The sequence below is a fragment of the Epinephelus fuscoguttatus genome, linkage group LG6, assembly GCF_011397635.1.
Source record: "Epinephelus fuscoguttatus linkage group LG6, E.fuscoguttatus.final_Chr_v1".
Lineage (NCBI taxonomy): Eukaryota > Metazoa > Chordata > Actinopteri > Perciformes > Serranidae > Epinephelus > Epinephelus fuscoguttatus.
Window position 1 is genome coordinate 16,960,849 of NC_064757.1, and position 16,084 is coordinate 16,976,932.

Here is a 16,084-nt window from a genome sequence, read left to right on the forward strand (position 1 = left end):
AAACACACAAACATATGTGTTTGTGCATCCAAACACAGATGTGAGCAGTAACCAAGTGCATGGCCAGACATATACATGTTAATGCAGATATGTGCACAAACATGCTCACACATCACACACTTTTTCCACATGCTGACAGACACTGTGCGTACGTACTTTGTACCAGTGATGATGCAAAAACAAAACAAACATTTGTTGTATTGAAGCAGAGTTCATAATTAGAGTTTGACAGTACAGTAGAAAGGGAACATGCCCTCTGACCTTCTCTTTTTTAAACTCATTTATTTCCTTTGATTTCTCCTTGTCTTTTTTATGTCCCGTTGACTCTTTCCACATCGTTGAGTTCTGGCAACCAGCAGGACTGTACTTACTTTAGAATCCATAATAGAATCCATAGGCATTAAACTTTATTTCATTATTTACTGTATTGGAATCGTTGAAACAGGCTTTGTGTATCCTGCTGTAGGGCAAATAGCTTCTACAAGGATACTGAAGTCCTCTTCTCTGTATTGCGTTTTCCAGTTTCACCCACTTTTTCTCCTCTCTCTCTCTCTCTCTCTCTCTCTCTCTCTCTCTCTCTCTCCCTCCCCTTCTCTACTTTCCTTGGCTGATTTATTGGATGATGATCCCTTCTTTTTTCCTCTAAGGCTGAGCGTGTGCTTTGGGCATCCAGCCAGTGGGACCTGCTTTAATTGATGTCAGTAATCTGGTCACCTTGAGAGATAGTTAAAAGGGCAAATCTCTATTAGCTTTAGTTTATGGCGAGCAAATTAATAGATACACACACATAGGCACACACACTTGTGAAAGACAGTGTGTTGAAAGCTGCACAGGACAGAGAATGTATGTGATTGTAATACATACTGCAGATATTAGCAACGATTCTCCGAGCGCTAATCTTGCCGGCTGCTGTTTGCTGTGAGTAAACATGAAGGTGTAGTCTCTCTGCCGAAACCCCTGTTCCCTTAAACGCTGTAAGAAATACATTACGACTAGTGCAGAGCCAAGATAAGTTATTTCTGGTTGGATAAGCACAAGGGGATGTATCTGAGGGAGCCAAAAGAATCTACATTAAGGAGAGATATCTGTTAATTAAATCTGTCCCTGCCGGATCTCTATCTGTAACACGTAACTTACACCGCTACTGCTTCTGTTGCTGCTGGATGAACACACACACACGCAAACGCACACTCGTGCACACACACAAACACATATACATAAAACTTAAAATCCCAGACTTCCCTTTCTATCACCCCATAGAAAAGGAAACACATTTCCCAACATAAAGGCATTACAGAGTGGCGTAATATATTTTCAAATCGGTGATATTGCCAAGTCTTTATAGTACTATAACACCTAATAGCCTTTATGCCCATATTATATGCATAAAGGCTAATGATCCCACTGCTGGAGAATCAGGCCTCTCAGTCAGCTTTCATATGGTGTTTTCTTAATCTATGCCATGAAGAAGAAATAAAGAGAGAAGGACAGGGGCTTGGAGGTGACTGGGGGGGATGAAGACTTGGGGTGTATGCGGACCAGATGTCTGGGCTTTCATGAGGCTGGGGAGGGGGCAGCGGGAGAGGACGGCAGAGAAGTGGGGGGGACATGGCTGTTCTCAATTACCCTGATCAATGGGAGGGGGGTAGAGTAAAGGGGGGACATACACACTCCACTGTAAAAAAGACAAGAAGGATACAGATTGTTAAGAATGGGACAAAGAAGTGTCATAATCTTGATTTTGAGATCAACCTCACTAAAGCAGTAAAGCTTCACACGTGTGAAGACGAACTGTATTTTCTTGTATGCTAATAATCTTTGCATTGGTTACAATAAAAACTGAAAATCATTATCTGCAGAGTTAAAGGCGTGCAGTTAGAGATAAAGTGTATCTTCAAATTATTTATACAGTAATGACCTTCTGTTAGATTGCACTCGTTTTCGTGTATGCTTTGAAGCTTGCACATGCTACAAATAGAGGTTTGCGTAAAGTAAAGGTATTCATTAGAGCAGTGTAGGATGGCAGTAATGATCGCTTGATTCACTTCTTTAGACTGTGACCATTATTTCATTAGTGTGGCTTCAACAACAATAAAAGATTCTGAACTAGATGATGGTTGAGCTAAAGCTGAGCCCCCCCTTAGATCAAGTGGTAGCTCTGTTCAGTGTTTTAATTAGGATTATATGTCCTCTTTAAAGGATCCTTTCTCTGAATCCCTTCCCATTTAGAGCCCTATAGGGTTTCACAAGATTAAAAGCACTTTTCCATCTTTACCCTCTGATACATCTTTGAAATTGTGCTTGGTTCCCTGTCTCTGGAACACTTTATCTCCCCCTAAGAAGGACTGAGGGGTGAGAGGAGGGTTGAGGCGAGCTTTGGGTAGTGTGCCAGACTTTTTTTTTAACCTCATTTTCTTTGTATTTACTTACACAAATTTAGTGACTACAAGGTAGATGTAGTGGTATTTTCATTTATGATATCACTTTGATCAGCTACAGCAGAGTGTCACATTACACACTACAGCTTTACTATGTCCTCCACTTTTGATAGAATGGGCCTGTGTCCAATCACAGAGATCTTCCCCCGTGACCTCTGACCTTTACTCCTGTGAGTAGAGAAAGAGAAAGGAATTGGTTTCAGCAGCGGGAGGGGTTCAGGCTGGCTGTCTCTAGCTGCAGACAGCTCAGTTCTTTGCCCCCCTCCTCCTTACGTTTTTTTTGCTTCTTCTTGAAACTAACTTTATTCTAAACACTTGAAAATCCTCCACATGTGCAAGCAATTAGGTTTCACGACTTGCTCTCTGGATGAGAAAGACCCACAGATATCCACAAGCGCACACACAAACACAGCTAGGCTAGCGCATGAACACACACTCATAAACAATATAAATACATAAAGGCAAAGATAGACAAAAACACACATACATACACATCTGCAAAGCTGAAAATATAAAATGCATGTGCGCACACATACACACACACACACTGAACTGTATTACACATACTATATAATTCAACAATTAAATTAACAAACCACCCAGCCCAACCCATTTTTCATTCACCACTGTAAGAAAAAATTGTTATTGTTCATCCATGCAAATCCTTGTGCAAGTTCCCAAATAAAATACTTAGAGTAACATCTAATGCTTTAAAAAGCTGTGGTTTCCTACATGTGCTCTCTCACAGTGATGTGTCAGCATCAGCAAAGTTTAGCATTTGCAGCTGAAACTCTCCAGAATAATAACACAACAACAGAGAGGGAAACAATCACAGACTAAACAGAACTGCTCTCTGTTAGTTCCAGTGGAAAAATTAGGTTCTTTGTGCAGGGAAAAATGCATGAAGAGTTTTCTGTTTTCTGTCATCAGTGAAGGGAAATGGCTACTGTTGTATTGTGTCTCTCAGACCATCATAACTGTACAATGCGGTGACGCAGTGATATGGAAGTTTTACGGTTAAGAAAATGTAGTGTTAAAGAAAATGGCTGTCTGATGGCGAGGTAAGGCGGTGAAAAAATACTCAATATGGCGTCCACTTAGACTGGTATTAATTTTTTGGGTAGGTGTCTTCTAAGATGGCTACGATACATTTTGATATCAGCCTCTGTCCACAGTAATGTTATGCTGCGCTTCCCTGGTGGGACTCCTGCCTGCTATTCCAAACTGGTGGGACGGTTGATCGTCATCTACTGAAGGTAATACACTGACTTTACATAAGTACCTCATATGACCCTACTTCAAAAATCCCAAACTAACCCTTTAATCTCTGATGTAGTATTCACAGGAAATAGTCTGCTCAAAATGTATCCACATTGCACGTTTTACACAAACTTTCTGCAGTTACTGCGCTCGCTAATTGGTTTAATTTTACTTTCCATCAATTTTTTTGAACAGTTACTGTTATACATTGAACATAATATGAAATATCCATGAAATAAGTCAGTTTGTCGGGGCCGTCAGTTGACACAGTGATAGAAGAGGGGCCCCTTAAGGAGAAAGGTTGGAAACCACTGTTTTAGTGTACTGTTTAGCTGTAAAATGAGAAAGTTTGCTACCTGGCTGTCCACCAATGTACCATGCACCACCCACCAGTCGGACCAACTTTCTCATTTTTACAGCTAAACAGTACACTAAAATATGTTTCTGAAAACGTGAGGTGAGAAACAGGCAATGCAGTAACAGAGTCTTGATTCAGATTTGATCAGCGCTGCCTAGTTTGACACTTTGACCGCAGTTCACAAGCAGTAAGTGACAGCTGCTTTAGTGACTCCTCAGCTCTGACTGGTTGTTTTTGTTTAAGTGTGACGAGGCTATTACAAGACAATAGAGGAGGCAAAGGAAAATGACTTTTTTAACAAGTAATCAATCTCATGAGGTGCTGTGTGAATATAGTGACAGATTCAGCAATTATGAATATGAGTATTTATATATATATATATATATATATATATACCAGTTCCAGCTTTATTACAGAAAGATCCTACTCATTTTGAGACGCTGTTGGTGACTCAGTCCTCAGTATACATCACCTCACAAGTTCTTTTTTGATTTAAAGGGGTGAATTACTGTTTCCCGTCATATATCCGTTGTGTAACATACAATTGTTCATTTCAGGTTCCACTCAGCTACTGAGCTACCTGTCAGTGTGTTCTGGGTTCAGGCTAGGCTTACATCAAACCCAACCACGGATACAGTCAGTGGTCCATTATACAAACAGTAATTGGACACTGAGCCAAAATTTTTGTGTGCCTACCTGAGCCAAAAACTCTCGTGAAACATTCATTACCAGTAGCATGAGCATGGAGCACTTCTTATCCTGAGAAACTACCAGGGGAACAAAACACAAACTGGTGAAAAACTGCAATAGAAACTGCACAGAGACTGCAGAATACTATCTAGTCTACACAGTATTCTAGTCTACACAGTGTCTACACAGTGTTGGCCTGTGTCATGAGTGGGCGACACTGTGTAGACTAGAATACTATCTAGTCTACTCAGTGTTGCCCACTCCATGACACAGGCCAACTCACAATATCACCCTGATCAATTTTATTTCCATATTCCTGCTTGTGTACTATTTCTTAGTTTCCTAACAGCAAAGCTTTTACAGTTATGGTGCCTTTCAGTAATCCATGTGTGGAAACAGTATAGTTTGTACTACAGCTGACAGTTGTAAATGTTCCACTTTGGTTGTTTACAAAATAATATTACAGGCACATCAGGATATTGCAGTGCGTCCTCAATCTGTTTCTGGGGGAGTCACAGATCTGCAGCTAATGACCAAGAGATGAGACAAAAATGAAAACATGCGATGGAAAATAGCCTGTAAATGAAAAGTGGTGCAATTGTGAAAATGACTCTGGAGGAGGAAAGTGTTTTAGGTATACAGCATCTGTGAATGGTTGAAAGGTGGATTCATAAAACAGACACTTTCTTTGTGTTGTTTACTGACTTGGTAAAAGATGTGTTTCCAATACTCATCTTCAGAGAAGTTTTCCTTTAATAAGCAGGCCTAGTTACGACTGTTTTGTAGCAGCCAAACAGAAGCATGTCTAGCTGGTTGGCCATTAGAGAGTAGCCTTTGTACATTCTCCACATTAACAACAATTTAGTTAATTAGCTAACAGTGATTTGTATACCAAAGGCTAATTCCTTAAGTGTCTGTCAGCTGGACATTTGGTGCCTTTGGTTTAATTGATTATATGTACTTTTACCTCATTGTGTAAAAGACACTGGCTGTGGGATTGTACTTTACCAAAATGACCAGCAAATGTTGAGCAGGTGGGTGAAGTGTCACCAACCAAGCAAACTTGGAGTTGCTGCTTTTACTCTTAATGACATTTGATTTGATGTGTTCTTGAAAGGATATTTCTAGAAAGATTTTTGTCTGAGCAGATTATGTCTGTGTTTGATGATGAGTGTGACATGTCACCTTATCAAGACTAAATGGCTAAAGATTCACTGAGGTAACATTGGTGCGATGTGGATAATCATTACATTAATGACACACGCTCACATGGAGTGTAATCTAAAAGCAATTATGGGATCAGTAACCTTTTTAATCCAATCATCACCTAGAGTAGGCGCTGTGTGTCATGCTGTATCACCTGAACCGGTGGCAAATGGAAACATTAATAAAATGTTAATCAATCACAGAGGAGGGGAGTAAGCTGACAGGTAGGTCAGATAGAGTTAACATATTGATAGAAGTGTTGACTTTCTGGGCGAAGCTGGAGAGATTCTGGAGAAATATTACATTACACACATCTGCCCAGAATGTGTGCAGACAGATTTTCCTACTAGTTTAATTCGATATACCTTACACTGTATTTTCCAAAAAGTGCCATACACCATATAAATAGCAACAGAAGCGCACACACACATGCATTCATGCATGCTCAAACACAGGCCTCCAGTTTTGCCACAGGATGCTGTTTTCCAGCTGTTTAAACCACGGCTCAAATTAGCTGCTCAGCCATTGGAAGGAAAGGCAGGCAGGATACCAGTAATTACTGTCTGATTGGTAGAGTGGCTGCAATTAGCAAGTTTGAGTCTTGAAGATTTGCATACGTATAAAAAGCTCAGGGAAGCAAGGCGCGGTTACTGTAAAGTCCTTTCTAGTATAGTATAGCAACCCATTCTCATTCCTAGGGCGCCAAATACAGCAGCTTGCTCAGTGGCCCTCGGCGTCAGCTGCCGACATGTACGCTGGAACATATTTTTACTGAGGGGTGCTGCACAGTATGAAAGTGCGCACATGACTATATATATGCACATGTATACAGGAGCTACAGAAAAACTGCTTAGACGTATATACATTGGTGATTCCATCAGTTGTTAGTCCAAAGAGTGTGTGCTCCCTCGCCTCAGACACAGTTTCTCTCTGTGTATGCCAACATTTCTAATATTTCATTTTGAATGGTGTCAGACATCCAGTTGTCTCTTCACTGAAGTCACTCATGTCCCCAGGGCAAATCATAATGTTACATCCACTCTGTCATTACCTGCCATAAAACTCCATCCCGATGGCTCTGCCCCCGCAGTGGAAGACCCTCATGTCCAAGATATTTTATGGATCTAAAAGCAGCTCCAAAACAACTGTCCTGTCTATGTTCTGGTCTTTTGGCCTATTGATTAGCTCCAACTACTACAGATCTCCATAAGTTAAGCTGACCCATAAGCTGACCCGACCCTTGCACTTTGACATGACGTGATGCTGTATCACATCAGGTAGGAGCATTAACAAAATTTGCCCATTTTAACACTTGTTTTGTATATTTTCCGAAAGGCACCTTATCATATGCTGTTCAAAATGTAAAACAAATGTTCAGATAGCCCAGTATTCATGGTAAAATAGGCAACTATTTACAGACAGTGTTGTTCCAGCACCAAGAAGACTGCTGTTTGTGTCCTACATAAAACCAGTTGTCAACATTGTTTTATTAAACTACGTAACTTGACAAATGACACACTTATGAAAGGCACACTGTGCAGAATTCTCCTAAAAAAAACAACTCATACAAAAGTAATCCCTTTCAATCATCACTTATGACCCACTATAAGTGTGTAGGGGTGTATTGTTCTGCAGAGACTCTGCCCTCTGTCTGCCTTTTCTTTTCTTCTTCTTCTTTTGCTATGTTCAGGCACAGTGTGCAGTTGATTTCAGGACTCTAAAAACGTAGCGACCAGCGAAAGATGAGCGAATGTAAACCATAATCTTTTTTAAATGTAACCAAGTATTTCTGTTGCCTAATCCTAAATATTTTTGTTGGTGAAACCTACATTTTATGTGAGCACAGAAGTTTGAAAGGTCACTGCGTCATGTAACGAGTGGCACATAAACTTACGTGTCCAAAGCAGACAACAGAGGCGTTTTTAGATCGTCATAGTTTGACGCACAGGGCCACTGCCCAAGCTGCCGTATTTGCGGAGGTGGGAGTGAGAACATGTTGAGTATAGTGATCCACATGAAAAGTAGGGATAAACTAAAGATGATGTAATTGGATGAAAAGGATCTAGCAAATGTCAGTGGTATCGGTGAAATAAATATGAAAAATCTCAGCAATGATGTCATGTCAGTGGTGGCCAGTGTTGTATATACACCATCACTGTGTCATCGCAGCCAAATCAGTGCCAAACACGAAACAGATATCTTTCATTAAAAACAGTGTGGAGGAATTTATTTGCTCCCTGTACAGTATCTGTGCGCTTCCACCCCAGCAGCACCGAGGAGAGCCTCAGCAGTGGTCCTCCCTTATCATAGCACATTTAACAGGGGGCTAATCCAATCAGGTGGGATAACAGGGTTGCTCTCTGTGAGTGGAGGAGGATCAGGCGAGTGCTCCTCTGCTTCCTATTAGTGTGTGTCTCTCCAGCCGGGCCCATCCTAATCCCATTTCCCCATCTAAAGCCTTAACCCAAACAAGCACACAGGACAATAATCTCGGGTCACACTCCTGTCGGTTGCCCCGGGCCTCCTGATGCTGCTAATGGAGGGCTAGCCGGAGAGATGCCAAGACACTGCAAGGGGGACTCGATGTGGCTTGTTCAGCCAAGGAACCACAACATCCACTGCTTTTTCTTTGTTTATCTCTCCCCTATTGTTGTTCTCTTTTTGTCTTTAGTAGTGTTGTGTATCTGTTGCTTGTTTGTGTCTCCCCTGCGCCACCAAACATATTTAACCACAGAGAAAAGCTTTGCAGAGATCATTTTTCAATTGAGCGTGTCAACAGCATTGCTTCATAAACACATTACATTATAAGTATCTTTATTGTACTCATTGCCACAAAAGCTGTTTAATGGCAACATTGTGAAGTTAGAGAAGGTGCAGACTTGTGGCATTGTCAGGACAGACATTAGATTTTTTAAGTTCAGACAAAGGAAAAAAAGTCAGAGAGAGAGAGGTTTTGGCTCTGCATCCCCGTCTTTCTGTCCCTGTTGACGGCACATGTGCCCCAGATGCAGGGTCCTGATCCAAACCCAGGCTCATCCAGACGCCACCCCGAGTGTCTCAGATCACTTACACACTCTCCAAGGACCTCGGAAAAAACAGCCTCATCCACATTTCTCATTTCTCTTGGTTTCCATAAGAAAAATGTAGCCCCAACTTTCTAATGAATTCCAACTGAAATATGGTTGGTGCAACAGCGTGTACCTCAAACAAGGCTCCGCAGCTCAGCATTTTCATGTTCCATATGGAAGATATTAGTTTCCCCTTATGCTGTTGTACAAATTTGATCATTGGATTTTACTTTTCGGGGAATAAGGTGGGAAAACTAACAAGAAGTAGGGAAAAAAATAAAAGTGTCACTTTTATGTTTGGATAGTTGCTGCCAATAAACTTCTAAGAAAGGCTGATCTTTACCCATTTTCATTATCCACCCCCACTTCACTATCGTAAGCCATTTGAGTGAATAGAAAAGGTGCACTTTGTGTCGTGCTCTGTGTCTGTGTGTACACAGCTGCCAGTGGAGCTAAATCACAGCTATTAGACTTAATCAATTATCAGGCTGATTTTTCTCCTCATTGACAGAGCTCAAACCTGTGTCTGATTGCTGTCTGTTTAGAATTACTTGTTGAAACAAGACTTGTATTGGAAGTTGGACTACACCGAAATTGTTAGGAAGACAGGAAAACAGCATTCTTTGTTTGCTCAGTTTAAAACCATCTGGTGTGTTAGTTGCAAAGGAAGTAGTGTGGTGTTGTTATCGTGCAGTAAAAAGGAAAGGGGTTGAGATGGATGTATGGATAGATAGATAGATAGGTAGGTAGGTATGTAAGTAGGTAGGTGGGTAGGTTAGATAGATAGGTAGGTAGGTAGGTAGGTATGTAAGTAGGTAGGTAGGTAGGTAGATAGATGCATAGATACGTAGATAAATACGTAGATAGATAGATAGATAGATAGATAGATAGATAGATAGATAGATAGATAGATCTGAATGTATGAGTAAGCTCTCAAATATGACATTTGCCAGTTTACTCTAAAACGACACACTTTTCCAGAGGTTTGGGAATTTAAACACTTGGTTCAGGTTGGGGAGGAGTGTGACCATGGTCATATGGATTGATTGTTTCTGTGGTAAAAGAAACCTGAAGTTCTGCCAATGTAAAACACACATCAAGCAGACAGAGCAACATGAGCATCCCTTCAGTTACATAAATACAATTTGAAGCTTTTTGAAGCTGTCAGTAGCTTCTCACAGTCTTCCTCAGCAGATGGAGTTTGCTCAGTTGTCATGGAGATAGTCCAGCTGTCATCACGTGACTCATATGGCAGTATGGAGGCGAATTTTTAAGATGGCGTGATTGCCTACAGTTGGTATGATAACAGGTAGTTGTACTGTATGAGGGGAGATAGCAACCCTGATATCTCTGTAAAGATGGCTTTTGCCATTGGATGTGAATGGCTGGACAGTTAGTAAGTGGAGCTGGAGTTAAGATTTTTTTTGGGTCAAACTTCTGTTTGAATGAAAGCATGAACTTTAATACTCCCTAAAAGTTAATGTGATCTTCATCTAACATTCAATTAGGATTGATCCACTAAGTCCTGGAAAATATGGTGAGATGATTCTCTTCAACTGCCACTTGTTAACTCTTGTTAACTCTTGAGCTCTCTCATTTTGTCTGCAGCTGACTTGTGTGAGCTCATGTACTGGGATGGGATGCCACAGTCTTGTTGTATATTGGGTGTTGATAAGAGCTGTTGGTCAAACATTTGTTTTTCTCAGTGCGATTAGGAGTAGCAACCCTTGAGTCAATGGTAAAATCATGCTCAATGGAGACTTAAATCAAGGATAAGAGAATTTTCCTTTTAATTCTGGTAATTGTCTGCAAGCTTATGGTCTCAATTGCACACATCTCTATGAATCATCCCTCAATCTCCGCGATGATTTTGTCAACTAGAGATGCCTGCTGTTGTTAATTTACTTAGCATCAGCTAATGACTGCATGGTAAAAAACATTGCTGCGTTACTGGCAAACTAACCAGCGCAAGTCTACTTGAGAAAAAAAGAAAAATCAAAATTATTCTAAATTGTTCCAAAATTGTTGACAGCTGTGGAATGTGGTAGGAGGAAAAGTTCAGCCATCTAAATCATCAGTGCTAATCAGGTTTTGGAGTCAGTCGATTCAAAAAGCATGGTGTTCTTTGCAAAAGCATCTTTTTTACCTCAATGTTCAGCAGTCATACGAGGGGAGAAAATCTTTGTAAAACATTCTAGAGTCACCAGTTTTTTCACCAACAACCTCAATTATACATTATGTAAGGCGTTTGCGTAAGGGACGACTCACTTTTTCTCAGCTGGCAACAACAGTTAGCACTCTGTCCACCCACATGTAAACCAGTTTAAAGGCTGTGCACAGCCCACATCAGGCTCCATCAATCAAGCGGTTAAGGTTACTGATGGATTTGGGCCACTAAGTGTGCCAGGTGGATTTGTACGAAGCTGTAAGGCAATGTCGCCCTGTTTTACAAGAGTTTGTTGTTGTGACAACCTGTTAATAAATTTGCGGTTATACTTGACTCCTAATGATTGCCACGAAACCCAAATTGAGGATTCTTGACGCCACATACAAATGGAAAGAAGAAATACACTGCAACAGAATTTTTTCACTGACCTGGCTACACTCACTGTTACCATCACAACTGGAGAGGTCAAACCAGGCTTTTCATTGTCACTGATGCTGTAATTCGATTGTAATTAAATAAAATAACTTTTGAACAATAGTCATTTGTTCACATGAAACTCTGTTGTTACATATTTGCTCCCGGTCTCAGTAAATAGCCTACGGTAACTATCTTTATTATACAGCCAGCTTGGCAAAGCTGGAAGTTTGACTTGGCTTGTGACCTCAGGGAAAACATCACTCATAGCTGTGGGTGACTTATCATTTACTTTCGAATGATGCCGATACAAATATCGCATCCAGCTATTTTGAAGCCAGCAACACTGAAGCATCTGTTCTTATACTGACAATCTGTCTTGGCTGAACATCAGACAGACAGGCAGCCATTTGATTGTTGTCAAATATCACTCTGATAGACATGCCCAGCAACCATAGTGGCAGTGCTACCGTATTAGTGGTCTAACATCTCTGCTTTGCTGTCTTGGGAGTGTGACAACACATATTTGCAATGTTGAAAATAATTGCATTCATGAAAGCTTGTAAATATGACCAATCTTTTCTTCTCTTTCCAGTTTTCTTGTCCAATATTCCTCCCACATTGATGTAACCTCCTGAAACTACTCCCTGTCCTGGGAAAGTGTTGTCTGTTTGCCAAAAAGTCATCATCAGACAAGGTCTTGATCTTAGGGTAATTCATCATGCTGGGAATAATCCAAGAATGTGAGGCTAATGGTTGTTTTATATACAGTATGTCCACCAGTTTTCTCAAACTGGAAAACTGGATGAAAAATGCAATTTTTGGTGGGCGACTGCTGACAACAAGAAGAGATCTTCTTTCTAGTTGACATATTTCTAAAAATGATTTTCAGTCATGCTGTTTATTAGTTTTTCAAAATTATGATCCAGGAAGCCATGTGCTACTTTGCAATGGTCAAATTTAAAAAAAAGTACAATTACTCAACTACTCTACTTAAATATAGTTTATTTGAGCTTACTTGAGTATTTCCATGTTATGCAACTTTCTAATTCTACTCCAGTATATTTCAGTGACAAATATTATGCTTTTTACTCCACTACATTTAATTGACAGCTTTAGTTACTAGTTACTGTGAAGATTCGGGTTTGTCATACAAAATGTAAATAAACTGATAAATCATGATATATTTCTCAGAGCTTAAGATACCCAGCAATATATAATGTAGTCCAAATTAGCTACACCTTCTCCAGCTACAACATTAATGTGATGAATGCACGAATGCATCAGTAACTGTAATCAAATAATATGATATTCTGAAAAGGGCCATCCTGCATAATAAGAAGTACTTTTGGTACTTAAAGTATATTTGATGTTAATACTTGTGTACTTTAACTTCCCCATAATGACGACATACGACAAACTGTTTTAAATGGTTCTATGCCACACCTGGTGGTTATAGATGGTGGTTACTTATCTCAATAATTTGGCAAATATATTTGAATACTTGTTGTGTATATGAAGTTCATAACATGTATATATTTGATACAAAGTATAATTTATTTTAAAAAGTGAAATGCCACTTTAAAGAAATTTAATTTTTCAAATGGTGATGACTTTATAATCACCTGGCGAGATTTATTTTTTTTAATTCAAATAATTCCATGGCTAGCCTGAGAATGTTCTATAAGGGTGGTTCTATTAGGCGTTTTATGGGGTAAAGAGATGTTAAACACAGGACTTTTACTTATAACAGAGTATAACACTGTCATTTTTTTAGACCTGAGTACTTATTCCAACACTGCTACTTTGAATATTATGTATTGAATATTGTATTGGTTTTCTGTGATATGTTGTGAAAAAACAATTGCCTATATGATAGGCACAAAAGTGATTTTGATCACTAACCTGCACAGTGAAACCACAGCTCCCTTTAATTTAATCAGCAACGCTTCGACCAATTATAGGTCCTCTATAGGCAGATACCCACACAACACAGGAAGGAAATGAGGGACATACACTTACTGGCCACTTAATTAGATACACCTGTTCAACTGCTTGTTAATACAAATAGTCAATCAGCCAACATGGCAGCAACTAAATGCATCTAGGCAAGTAGACATGGTCAAGACAACCTTTTGAAGTTCAAACTGAGCATCAGAATGGGGAGGAAAGATCTCAGTCACCAGATCTAAATCCCATAGAGCACCTTTGGGATGTGGTGGAACGGGATATCTGCATCATGGAAGTGCAGCCAACAAATCTGCAGCAACTGTGTGATGCTATCATGTCGGTATGGATCAAAATCTCTGAGGAATGTTTCTAGCACTTTGAGTCTATGCCATGAAGAATTAAGGCAGTTCAAGGGGATCCAGCCTGGAACTAGCAGGATGTACCTAATAAAGTGGCCTGTGAGTGTGTATCGCAAAATGACCAAGTTTGAGCATGTCCTAAAAAATGTCATATAAAAGTCATGGTGTGTTCACTTTTCCTGTATACCCTCTATCATATGCCAGCTCCCTAAAGTGGCACTCAATGCCCCAATCTCCAATCTGCTGCACATTTCCTAGTCTCTTACACAGACACCGATGTCGTCAGCACGCTGGCTGACTCTGTCGTCTGTGGACATTCCCATAGGAAAGTTGTAATAGAACTAGCGCTGGCTCCCAGCGGCAGTGATGTGATTGGATCCAAATCCGTGTACTTCTGTACTTCCTTGACCAACGGCTGATTAGCTTTGCCTTACACCCGCCTACACCGGAATTGCTGTTCCCCAAATTGTTGTCCGTATGACTCCGAACAAACCCGACAAATATCCACACGTTTCTTCGGTGTAGTAGCCTGAGCCATGACTGACTACATTACGAATCTACATCACAGTACTACGTACTGGTAACCTGCTCTCTGTGTTTCTGGTACGCCTCTGTTACATGTAACGTAAGTGCCGTACCTATGGCAACGCTGTCACTTAGTCTGGATATCCCTGCCCATTTCTATTACAAAGCGAAAGTCCAATGTCCCCAAACTCCCATTCCGAAGCAAGGGAGGCTGGTCACGCGAGACTACAAATTTCCATGCACTTCAAGAGAGCAATATAGTGTTTAGATGTGCTACTGCGTTACTTAGTTGAAAAAAAAAAACAGGTTATAGGAAACTGTATATGATTTTTAAAAAAGCTGCACTACCCAAAAGCTACTGCGAAATATAATTCAACTAGTAACGTCAATACATACAGTACTACAATTCCCTTTATCGTCTGCCTAAATATATGCTCATCCCCAATGTATCCAAGTATCAGACTTTCATTCAAAAACCATATATGTATGAAATAATGTTTGGCATTTCATGGTTGGGAAGTCTCATCATCTCCAACTGTTAGGGAATTGCTTTTGCCCACAGATCAGTGTGGGGCCTGTGGATCAATTTCCCCTTTCAAAACATACTCAGTGGTCTCAATGTAGGCGGCACAATACGCATGAGGGCAGTGAGAGAGAGTGATGGAGGGAGTTTGGCCCTGGAAGTCTCCACCTGGTGGGGTGGTTGAGGGCCAGCAAGGAGCCCCCGCAGTACACAAAGCTTGCCTTGTGTGAGATAAGCGGCGGGCACCAGGAGGGCCCTACGGCACTATTTTCACAATCAGAGCCAGTTTGTTTTCTCTAGGCCTCAGAGCCGGAGCTTGTCAGGAGAGCAGCATGCTGGCAGGGCTGGAGGTTGTGTTGGGTAGCGCTGTTAGGGGAGAAAGGGGGTCTCCTGCAGGGTGGGCTAGGGGTTTCAGGGGCTCCTCAACCTTTAGCTCCTACTGGACTATATTTGTTTATTTAACTGATCCCTCTCTAGACAGATTTCCAGTTTAGGTTAAACATGTACCTGGTGCTTTGATGTAAAAAAAATCTTTCTCTGTAGTTAGAATAAAAGAGCTTTGCAATTATTTTGTGTGATATCCTTATTATAAACAAATCATTTGGGGAACAGTGCCAGACCAAGCAGATTTTGCACTGTAGGAAAGCTTCCCCTGGTGCCCCCAAACCCTCCACTCCACATAAAAATGAAAAAAATATTGTTTATATTTAATGTGTTTATTACAAAACAAATAAAACAAGAGGCAATTAGAAATCAGCACTAATAATGGTATGTGCAAATTTGCAGATTTTATCCACATCTTTATTTATTTATTTTGTACTACACTCTGGATGGCTTTTGCCTTTTCATTTTCTCCTACTCCAATGCTCTCCACACAACTGCACTCCACCATACCCATCAAGCTCTAGTATGTTCTGACTCTCATGATGACTCACTGTTGAACATACTAAAGTGACCTGCATTGCCAGGACGGGAGTTGGTACCACTGATACTAACTGACCATGACCTTTAGATATTTGGATCTCTGGGAGGTGGGCGCCCCCTCTGGGTAGCACCCTAGGTGGCCATCCATGTCGCCTACAGAGAGATCCGCCACTGTTGGGGAAATATGTGCTTCATTATAAGT

General features: G+C 40.6%; 1 long non-coding RNA gene across 3 annotated transcripts in view; it reads left to right on the forward strand.

The window, feature by feature from the left end:
• LOC125890381 (uncharacterized) overlaps window positions 1–16,084 on the forward strand; it is a 190,862-nt gene that overhangs the window by 67,172 nt on the left and 107,606 nt on the right. For all 3 annotated transcript variants that reach the window (XR_007449546.1, XR_007449547.1, XR_007449545.1), the window contains exon 4: window positions 3,614–3,694. This is a non-coding gene — a long non-coding RNA (uncharacterized LOC125890381). The remainder of the gene's footprint in view (window positions 1–3,613; window positions 3,695–16,084) is intronic.